This window comes from Staurois parvus, unplaced genomic scaffold (genome assembly GCF_062004578.1).
Source record: "Staurois parvus isolate SC_StPar_1 unplaced genomic scaffold, SC_StPar_1.0 ptg000691l, whole genome shotgun sequence".
Classification (NCBI taxonomy): Eukaryota; Metazoa; Chordata; class Amphibia; order Anura; family Ranidae; genus Staurois; species Staurois parvus.
This window is the reverse complement of record NW_028318487.1, coordinates 708203-720000: the sequence shown is the minus strand read 5'-3', so window position 1 is coordinate 720000 and position 11798 is coordinate 708203. Positions and strand designations below refer to the sequence as shown.

General features: G+C 39.9%; 1 protein-coding gene and 1 non-coding gene across 4 annotated transcripts in view; both read left to right on the top strand.

The window, feature by feature from the left end:
* LOC149446290 (uncharacterized) overlaps positions 1–11798 on the top strand; it is a 48059-nt gene that overhangs the window by 4720 nt on the left and 31541 nt on the right. The window lies entirely within an intron of this gene.
* Positions 4624–4706, top strand: TRNAL-UAA (transfer RNA leucine (anticodon UAA)). The gene has a single exon. It is a non-coding gene; the product is annotated as a tRNA-Leu (tRNA).

The window sequence follows — 11798 nt, the reverse complement described above, 5'->3', positions numbered from 1 at the left end:
AATGGCTGATTTTGTCGATCAGCCGATTTTCACGGCAATGATGGGCAAATCGGCCGATCTTTTTCCCGATTAAAAAAAAAATGCGCATGAGCCGTGACCTGCACGAAGAAGAAGAAGATGAAGACAAAGAAAAAGAAGAACATCTGTATCTATGTTTCTATTCGGATACAAATAGATACAATGTTGCAACCGCAATACTTTTAAATGTCAAAAATAATAGCGGAGTGTCCCTGCAGAGAGCTCCGCTATTATATTTGACACTTAAAAGTATTGCGGTTGCAACATTGTATCTATTTGTATCCGAATAGAAACATCTGTATCCGAAATGGATACAAATAGATACAATGTTGCAACCACAATACTTTTAAGTGTCAAATATAATAGCGGAGCTCTCTGCAGGCACATTCCGCTATTATTTTTGACATTTAAAAGTATTGCGGTTGCAACATTGTATCTATTTGTTTTCGAATAGAAACATCTGTATCCGAAATGGATACAAATAGATACAATGTTGCAACTTTGCTATACTTTTAACTGTCAAATATAATAGCGGAGCTCTCTGCAGGGACACCGCTATTATATTTGCCGGCCGTAGACGGTATGAAAATCAGCCGGTTTTTTTTTTTTTTTTTTGTTTTTTTTTTTACCAATGGTGGCAATGTCGGCAGATTGAACGACCGATTTTTCATTTTTTGGACGGTTTTTGCCCCATCTATGGCCTGCCTAACTCCCGGCATAGAGAAAAAAAAAATGTTTGTTAAAAAAAATAAATATTAAAAAATAAAAAAAAATACCTAGATCAAGGTTTGATCTAGTTCAGTGCCAGGGTTAGTGTTTGGGTCAAAGGTCAGGATTTAAAAAAAAATTGGTATCAGTGTCAGGTAGTGTTAATGTCAGTGTGTTTTAGGTAAAAAAAAAACAAAATGCGCACTATTGTTTCTGGGCTGTACTCCGGGTACAAACAACAAATAACATACACATATATGGTATCGCTGCGATCGCCAAGAGCTGGAGAATTTATTTTGGGTTGTTCTTTGGTGGTAGGTTATGGTCGTAACAAGAAACACACAGCTAAATAAAAAAAAAATTATTTTTCTTTTTTTACTGTTTTGGGCCAGTTTTCCTTTGATAATAAAAAAAAAAAATCAGGAGATATCCATTACCATTTACCATCAAATGAAAGCCGAATTTGTCCTGAAAAAATCGCGGTATAATGCACCTGGATGTACAAAGTAGTTGTGATAATCTGTACAGTTTTACTATCACGTCAACGTTGCAGAATTGTGCTTAGGCATTTAGATTTGTTTTACCCTTAGGTGTGAAAGGGTTAAGCCCGGGTTCACACTGATGCAGTGCAGAATTTGCAGCATTTTAAGTGCAAATTCCACACCAGAATCGCACCCTGTTCATGCGAACCGATGCGGGTGTGTACGTTAACAACACCCCGAAAGCGGTCCGCAAAATATGGTGGGATGTGCAGAATCGGATCGCATGAGTCTGAATACCCATGCGATCCGATTCTAGTGCGGACCCAAAAAAGGATCCTGCACGTTTTTGATGCGATTAGAGCCGTACAAAATGTATGGCTCCAATCGCACCGCACACAAGTCGCATGTGATTGGTACAGGAATGCGGTGCGGTTCCTGTGCAAATCACATGCGATATACCGCACCGCATATAGCTGAACCCGGGCTAAATTTCAATATGGCTTGTGTAGCATCTGTATGCGCTATATTATTATTTTTTAACTGCTACCTTTTTTTTTACCAAAAGTGGGGTAATTCTTTTAAATGAAGAATTATAAAAATGCAGCGGACCTTCCACTATATGCAAATGAATCGTGCCGCTTCTTTGCTGAATTGCTTTAATTCACACCAACATGTGCGGGGAAAAAAAATAAAAATTAAAAAACAAAATCTTTGAGGAGAAAATGTTGGATCATATACTTTCTTCTGGATCCCATGATGTAAGTGGTGGCAATGTCAACTTCCAACAAGAGGTAGTGGAATGGTCAGTACCAGGGTGGATTTGATTTAAATCCCTAGTCAGTAATGCAGGCCATAGATGGGGAGAAAAACTGCAGATTTTTCTTTTAAAAAACGAAAAATCAGTTGTTCAAGTGGCCGACGTTACCATCAATGGTAAAAAAAATCGGCCGATTTTCTACCCGGCTAGAGCCGGCAAAAAGTGTCCCTGCAGAGAGCTCTGCTATTTCTTTGACAGTTCCTTGACATTTATAGAAGTTGCAACAATGTATCTATTTGTTTCCATTTAGGATACAGATGTTTTTATTCGGAAACAAATAGATACAATGTTTTAACCGCTGTAAATGTCAAGGAACTGTCAGAAATAGCTGAGCTCTCTGCAGAGACACTTTTTTCTGGACTGGAATTCTTCTTATTTTCATCCTACTTCTTCATCCTCATCCTCTTCTTCTTCTTCATCCTCATCCTCTTCTTCATCCTCATCCTCTTCTTCATCCTCATCCTCTTCTTCTTCTTCATCATCCTCATCCTCTTCTTCATCATCCTCATCCTCTTCTTCTTCATCATCATCATCCTCTTCTTCTTCATCATCCTCATCCTCTTCTTCTTCTGCATCCTCATCCTATTCTTCTTCTTCTTCATCCTCATCCTCTTCTTCTTCATCCTCATCCTCTTCTTCTTCATCCTCATCCTCTTCTTCTTCATCCTCATCCTCCTCCTCTTCTTCTTCTTCTTCTTCATCATCATCCTCATCCTCTTCTTCATCCTCATCCTCCTCCTCTTCTTCTTCTTCTTCTTCATCCTCATCCTCTTCTTCTTCATCATCCTCATCCTCTTCTTCTTCTTCTTCATCCTCATCCTCTTCTTCATCTTCTTCTTCTTCTTCATCCTCATCCTCTTCTTCATCCTCATCCTCTTCTTCTTCATCATCCTCATCCTCTTCTTCTTCTTCTTCATCCTCATCCTCTTCTTCTTCATCCTCTTCTTCTTCCTCTTCTTCTTCTTCTTCATCCTCTTCTTCTTCCTCTTCTTCTTCTTCTTCATCCTCTTCTTCATCGTCTTCCTCTTCTTCTTTTTCTTCTTTTTGTCTTCCTCTTGCAGGTCACTGCTCATGCGCAGATTTTTTATCGGTAAAAAATCGGCCGATTTGCCCACTAATTGCCGCGAAAATCGGCCGATTGGCAAAATCGGCCGATTTTTTTCCAACTTTACCGAAGAAAAAAAAACGGCCAAAATACCAAAAAACGGCCGACCAAATCGCCCACTAACGATCCGAAAATTGGCCGATTTTCGACCCATCTATGGCCTGCATAAGGCTTGATGTAAATCCTAGTTTTCTACATGAAGACTAATTCTTGCTGGTATAACTTTAATATACAAGTAGATGAAGATTTTTAGAATAACAACTTTTCATATTAGTTTTTTTTATCCCCAGTTTAATAGGTTAATCATTCATATTTGGACAACTTTTCTGTTGTACTTAGGAAGGAGAAAAATAATCATTACCTTAATAATAACAATTTAAATAGATTTATTCAACTGAAACAATAACATTCCAGCATATGTGATTGGCTTAAACATCCATGTTTGGTAACTAATTTGGCTAAACAAAATATATATATTTTAAGAAACTTAGACTGTCAGCCCCTCCCCCTCACACTTAGTTTCACTTTCTTCTTGTGCAGATCTATTCCACTCCAAACAATCAGAAAAATATTGTTTCTATTCTATTCACTGAACTTCTTGAAACTTAGCAGTGAAGGGGTTGATTCTGTATTCATAGGTTTGTAGAAGTTAGGATGAAGGTCTTTTTCTTAACTCTGTTCATGTTATAACATTTTTGCTGTGAAGAAGAGGCATGTGATCTCCGCTGAGTCCAATTCAGTTTTGAGAACTGCAAAAGTAAACCGACATCTGTGATAATATCTTGTAGGCAGAGAAACTGCCCAATAATCTTACAAAAACCTCTGGAAGAGCCTGACATTGTGAATGGATTCATGGAATTTATTTACCAAAAAAATTAAACATATACAGCCTTATTCTACATAATTAAAATACTAATCTTTATTTCATGATGGAATAACCTTTGGATGGTAATATATTTTCCTTATTGAAAAAAATTGATTTAAATAAAAAAAAATCAGATTTAATAAAAAAAAATCCGATTTAAATTTAAAAAAATCTGATTTTAAATTTAAAAAAATTTATTTTAAATAAAAAAATTGATTTAAATTAAAAAAAATCCGATTTAAATAAAAAAAATCCGATTTAAATAAAAAAAAATCGATTTTAAATTAAAAAATCGATTTAAATAAAAAAAATTGATTTTAAATAAAAAAAATCGATTTTAAATAAAAAAATCCGATTTAAATTAAAAAAAATCTGATTTTAAATTTAAAAAAAAATCGATTTTAAATAAAAAAATCCGATTTAAATTAAAAAAAATCTGATTTTAAATTTAAAAAAAAATCGATTTTAAATAAAAAAATCCGATTTAAATTAAAAAAAATCCGATTTAAATTAAAAAAAATTTATTTTTTTTGATTTTTTAAAAAAAATCATTGATTTTTATCTACCCTGGTAAGTACTCCCCTTCCCACAACATGACAGTGTACCATGGAGACATAGAGAACCAGCTACCAGGATGGCCGAGTGGTTAAGGCGTTGGACTTAAGATCCAATGGACATATGTCCGCGTGGGTTCGAACCCCACTTCTGGTATCACCTTTTTAATCTGAAATACTCCCCTTATGTCATCACAAATGTACACACTGGATCCTGCCAGGTTATTCCCAGTGCTGGTTACCTCCAAGAACCCCTTACAAGCAGAAGGACAACGTTCAGAGTTCTAGTTCCCTTATGGAAAACTGTCACAAAGGAAAGAAAACTCAAACATGTGCCAATATTTACCTGTCTAACGGATGTGGAATCCTGTCTTTGCTCTCTAGCAGAACTTGCAATGCTGCTGCTATCTGGCCTTAAAAACATGTTCACACCAGCAGTGTTGGGCTGTGTTTCTCAACACAAAAACACGGCAATATGCTTTATGCTCCATTGCTTCTTCAGTTCACATGAAGGCATTGAAAAGGAAAAATTAGGACACGTTGCATGTGCGTTCCAACATTCGATCAGCATCGATGAACTGCATCACATAAGAATAACATTATAGGGCATTAAATGGTTAGCACTTCCACCTAGCAGTACTCGGGTCGTCGGTTCGAATCCCAGCCACGGTACCTCCTGCCTGGAGTTTGCTTGTTCTCCCTGTGCCTGCGTGGGTTTCCTCTGGGTACTCCGGTTTCCTTCCACACTCCAAAGACATGCTGGTTGGTTAATTGGCTCCTGTCTAAATTGGCCCTAGTATATGAATGTGAGTTAGGGACCTTAGATTGTACACCCCTTGAGGGTTAGTACAATATATATGTAAAGCGCTGCGCAAATTGACTGAAATAAATAAATAATTAGACAATGGGGGGGGGTCTCACAAAAACACTGCAATGTGTGGTAGCAATGCATTTCTTCATGCTTTACAATGCAGACACCATCAAGGTGTCACTAAGCCCATTTCATTAAAATTTATCAATAAATGCTGTGTTATAAGCTGTTCATACTCAGTCACTATGGGATTCATTTTCTGTATTCTGGAAAAAAAACATTTGATCTTGCTGTTCTGTCTCCCCCTCCTGTCCATGTCCCCACTGCAGCTGGGATTTTGCAAGGCAGTGTTGGCAGGCACTGCACTTGCTTAATTTTCAGTGTCTTTCTATCCCAGTGGTTCTCAACCTGTGGGTCGTGACCCCTTTGAGGGTCGAACGACCCTTTCACAGGGGTCGCCTAAGACCATCGGAAAACACATATTTCCGATGTGTAAAGAGCAGCTACTGTGTAGAAAGCAGCTACTCTCTTTAAAGCAGCTACTGTGTTGAAAGCAGCTACTCTCTTTAAAGCAGCTACCGTGTTGAAAGCAGCAGTATTGGAGGTAAAACGACACTTCATGAATTATTATTACTTGGTAAATAATTTTATGGTTGGGGGTCACCACAACATGAGGAACTGTATTAAAGGGTCGCGGCATTAGGAAGGTTGAGAACCACTGTTCTATCCTGAGGATTTCCTCCCTATCACATCTGAGCAGCCCATGTGACTATAGAGTCACACATGTAGGCGTATACACAGTGGTAAATGACAGCCCACTCCCTCCCTCCTCCTTCATGCCCACTAACCAGCTAAGCACGACGAGGGAAGGCTATTACATCTTGATTGATGGAGGCTTCATATCCTCTTATTCTAAGACACAGACTTAGAAAGGTACTTAGATGATTTTTTTTTTTTTTTAATTAAAATAATTGCAATGCCACTATCCACATACAGAAATAGAAGGGATAATGAGAATAAACAGTGTGTTTTAGTATCAGTTTAACTTCAAGTGGAAGTCCAGGATCGATCTAAGCTTAAATGCTCCCACACTCCTCCTAAATCCTCTTCTCTGGGCGCTCTGGTCACGTGATCTCCCCAGTGGCCGGCTTTAGGTGAGAGGAGGGACATCCGACAATGGATGCCCTTAGTAAGCCTAAGGGTAACGTTGGCGCTCTCTTCTCTTCCTTGAAGCCAGCTGCTGGGGAGATCATGTCATTGGACCAGAGAATAGGTAAGTATAAGCATCTTCCTTCTACAGGGTAGGTAGTATAGGAGTTAGGGGGTGTGAGCAGGTTTAAGCTCAGTTAGTTTGATTTTGTAATCTTTTTGTTTACATATAGAAATTGCGGCAGCGAAAGGGTTAATCTTCTACAACTTTTTTTTTTTTCTTTTGTACATTTATCTGCCTTTTTAGGTGTCCTGGAATTGTTTCAATGACAAAATACTAAAGCACTTAGACTTTTAGTCCCCGTTAACACCAATGCGACTTGTCATGCAAATTGACAATTCATATCGCGTGACAAGTCACACCCTGTTGTTCGCAGTGGAACCGTTCTAATCATTGCAAATCCGACTTCGTCAGAGTTGAACCGATTTTGAAAGTAGTTCCTGCACTACTTTTGGCGAATTTCGGGTGCAACTTGCATAGACATCAATTAGGGATGCACTGAAATTTTGGTGGCCGAAACGTTTTGGAAGAAAACACCCTTTCAGCCGTTGGCCGGAATAAAAAAAAAAAAAACAAACGATGCCGAAAAAACCTCGGCAGGCCGGCGCTCGGTAATTCTCAGTTTTACCTAAGAAACCATCTATCCCAGCTCTGGGCATAGAGATGAGTGAAGGATGGCCACCATCTCTATGCCCTTGGAGGACCGGAGCGATGTCACTTCCCATTCTGGCCATTTTTTTTTTTAAGCACTAGATCAATACTTTTTTTTGATCCAATGCTTTACATTGTAGAGCAGAGATGTGGGGTCTTATTGACCACACATCTCTCCATAAAGAGGACCTGTCACTAATTATTTCTATTACAAGGGATGCATGAATTTCTTGTGATAACAAGAAAAGTGATTAAAATTTTAAAAGGGACAGTGCAAAAAAAAAAACATTAAATAAATTGAAAAAAAAAAAGGTTTAAAGTGCACCCGTTCCCCCTTGCTCTCATGTAGACCGTGCCCACATATGTAAACGGTGTTCAAACCACACACATGAGGTATCGCCACGAACCTCGGAGCAAGAGCAATAATTCTCGCACTAGACCTCCTCTGTAAGTCACACTGATAACCTGTAGAAATTTTTAAAGCATCACCCATGGAGATTTTTAAGTACCGCAGTTTCATGCCATTCCACCAGCGTGCGCAATTTTAAAGCATGACATGTTGGGTATCTATTTACTCGCCGTAACATCCGCTTTCATATTTTACAAAAAAATTGGGGTATATATTGTTTCGTTTATTTATTTATTTTTTATTCGTGTTTTTTTCCAAAAAATATATATTAATTTTTAAAAAAACTGTGCTTTTCGTTTTCGGCCAAGTGCATTTTGAATTTGTGGTTTTGGCGCCAGTATTTTCATTTCAGCGCACCACCACATTTCCAGGGGCAGACTGACAACTCATGGGGCCCCCGGGCAATAGGGGATCAGGGGGCCCCTGTGTCCTTGCCCAAACTCAAAAAAGCCTATGAAAAAGGTACCAGGGGCATCTCATGGGGCCCCCTACTGTTCCCGGGCCCTCGGGCAGTGCCCGAGTTTCCAAATGGTCAGTCCGCCCCTGCTAACATCAATGCATTAAGTCACACAGATGTCTTTACAAGTCGCAGTGACATCCGACTTTGAAATCCCACAACTTCACTTGAAGTCGCACGATTTCAAAGTCGTACTCTGTGTAAATCTCGGCTTAAGCCACCAGATATCAAACGATGATAACCGCATATCAACATACATGATTTTATTTTTACACAATAAAAAAGATTGTACATAAAGCACATTAAAAAAGAAGGGGAAAAGATTCTGCATGATTAATATAGGTGTACCTTGTCCTCTGGGGTTGAACTGACACCACAGTGAATGTAGCACACCTCAGATTAGGTGAGAACCTCCACACAATAACGTGTAAATATTTCCTTCCATTAACCTTTCGTGCGAACAAGCAAATTCCTGTTTAATGATTCCATCTGCACATAATCAGGTATTCAAAGTGGACAGGAATTTGCTTTTTACATTGAATAATAATTTCACAATGAATGCCAATTGAAGTGAATATTCTCACATTTCATTGTGTATAAATTTTCAGTTCTTTTAGTAAATCAGCCTAGCTGTGTTCCAGAAGGGTTTTACATCTGATCGCAAATTGTGTCTATTACCCCCGGTTCACATCTGTGCGGGTGGTGCCGCTGTGGATCAGCACAAAAATCCGTGCAGCTGCACCACCCGCACAGAGGAATGCGGACCCGCGGGCGGGTGTCATTAGTTCTAATTTCTAATTCCTGCACTGGAAAACGCAACCATACTGGGAACCGAGGTTCCCATGTGGGCTGCATTTTCCAAAGAAGTGCCGGGACTTCTTCCCTGCGTGTCACAACCACGGGAGTCCATTCAAATGAATGGGCTCTCGTGCCCGTGCAAAACGCACGGCCGCATAAATGTGAACCGGGGGGTGAATTCTTTTTTTCAACAAAAGGAAAAAAAAACTAATCTGTTGATGGCATGGTACCTTTTTAGCCTCCAGGAAGAATATTTAGTTGGGTAGAATATTAAACAAAAATCCAAGAGAACCAAACGATCATTCGATTTCCTAGCAGTTAAGGTGCTCATTTCGAATATTGATATCCAATTCTATATGGGGAAAAAAAAAACAAATGGTCATGTTGGAAAATTTTGTTTGAACAAATGATTTTCTAAGCATGAGTAATGAAATCAATTAAAAAAAAAAAAGTAAAAGTTAAAGGATGATGAGGCTGTCAAAAGTTTACCCTGGGTTGACTAAAAAAACAAAACGATACTTTAATGCTTAAAAAGGATGAAAACAAGTAAATGAGAGGAGGAAAATTTTCAGTACAGTGATGGGTGAATCGAATGTGCTGTTGAAAGTTTTGTTACAATTTTCAAACAAATTTTTGGAACAAACTGTTCTGTTTTTTTTCTAGCCATTTATGACCCGCTTTTGTTTGCAAATGGAATTGTGGGTTAGTGGGGTTTCTGGTGTTCTCTATAGAACATTTACATACAAGTCCTGGGGCTGGTCCTACCAACAGCAGCTCTGGGACTATTTTTCAGGTAAGCCTGCGTAGTAATAATAATGTAAAGCAAAGTATTTCAATTTTTGCTTGACCCTATGATGACACCTATATGTGTTCCTGTGTTTGTGCTGGAAGGGCACTGCATAGCGTGCTCCCTGCACAGAGGCTGGGCTCTTACCAATACACGGGGCGTTTTAATAACGCTGGTAACATTAGCTGTGTAAAGTCACGTTAAAAACGTGCGGTTTTTTTAGCGTTTTTGCATTAGCTTTTTGCCGTGTTTTTTTTTTTTTTTTGCGTTTTGCCGCATTTTTGTTTTTTACCCCCCCCAAAAAAAAAATATTATTTTTTTGGTCAAAAAAGTCCAAAAACGCCTGTTTGCCACCGTTTGTCAAGTTTTTCAGCATTAGAGTGTTTTTGCAGCTAAAACACTCCTAGAAGCCCACTAGCTCTGGGGTTTTTTACAGCCAAAAAACGTTGATTCCAGTCTGTGTATGGACACATAGGATAACATGCCGGGGATGGACACGTGGGAGAACATGCCGGGGATGGACACGTGGGAGAACATGCCGGGGATGGACACGTGGGAGAACATGCCGGGGATGGACACGTGGGAGAACATGCCGGGGATGGACACGTGGGAGAACATGCCGGGGATGGACACGTGGGAGAACATGCCGGGGGGGTTTACTGGCTGTAGAAAAAAACGTCAAAAGCCAAAAACAGCCGCTGTAAAAATGTCAAGTGTGCATGAGGACTAAAAGTCTATATGTGTATGGACACATAGGATAACAGAGGGACGTTTGGAAGCAGAAAAAAAAAAAAAGAAAAAAAAAATGCCTGACGCCCCTAAAAGTGGCTGCAAAAACGCCCTGTGTGCATGAGGCCTTGAGCTGGCCATAGATGGTTTGAATCTCGACCGATTCAGCAAAGTATGCATGAGGATTCATCGGGACTTGGGACTCCTGGTTCCTGGTCACCTAGTCGCTGTAATAGCCTCTGACACTCACTGGGATCAGTCACTGTACAGCCCGCCAGTGTGTGTGGGTTTTATTTATTTTTTTCTTCTGAATGGAGAGAAAGATACATTTATGTGTATGTATTATATATACACAGTGAGGAACAGAAGTATTTGAACACCTTGTGATTTTGCAAGTTCTCCCACTTAGAAATCATGGAGGGGTCTGACATTCACATTGTAGGTGCATTCCCACTCAGAGACAGAATTAAAAAAAAAAAAATTCAGGAAATCCCATTGTATGATTTGTAAAGAATGTATTTGTCTTGCACTGCTGAACAGAAGTATTTGAACACCTGAGAAAATCCATGTTAATATTTGGTACAGAGGCCTTTGTTTGCAATTACAGAGGTCAGACGTTTCCTGTAGTTCCTGACCAGGTTTGCACTGTAACAGGGACTTTGGCCCACTCCTCCACACAGATCTCCTCTAGATCTGTCAGGTTTCGGGGCTGTCGCTGAGCAACACGGAGTTTCAGCTCCCTCCAAAGATGCTCTATTGGATTTAGGTCTGGAGACTGGCTAGGCCACTCCAGAACCTTGATATGCTTCTTACGGAGCCACTCCTTGGTTATCCTGGCTGTGTGCTTCGGGTCGTTGTCATGTTGGAAGACCCAGCCACGACCCATCTTCAATGCTCTGACTGAGGGAAGGAGGTTGTTGCTCAAAATCTCACAATAAATGGCCCCATTCATCCTCTCCTTTATACAGTGCAGTTGTCCTGTCCCCTTCGCAGAAAAGCACTCCCAAAGCATGATGTTACCACCCCCATGCTTCACAGTAGGGATGGTGTTCTTGGGATGCAACTCATCCTTTTTCCTGCAAACACGACGAGTGAAGTTTAGACCAAAAAGTTCTACTTTGGTCTCATCTGACCACATGACTTTCTCCCATGCCTCCTCTGGATCATCCAGATGGTCATTGGCAAACTTCAGATGGGCCTGGACATGTGATGACTTGAGCCGGGGAACCTTCCGTGCAATGCATGATTTGAAACCATGACGTGAGCTACCGACAGCGACCTTTGAAACTGTGGTCCCAGCTCTCTTCTCTCTCCTCCCTTGTAGTTCTGGGCTGATTCCTCACCTTTCTTATCATCAGTGATACCCCACGAGGTGAGATCTTGCATGGAGCCCCAGT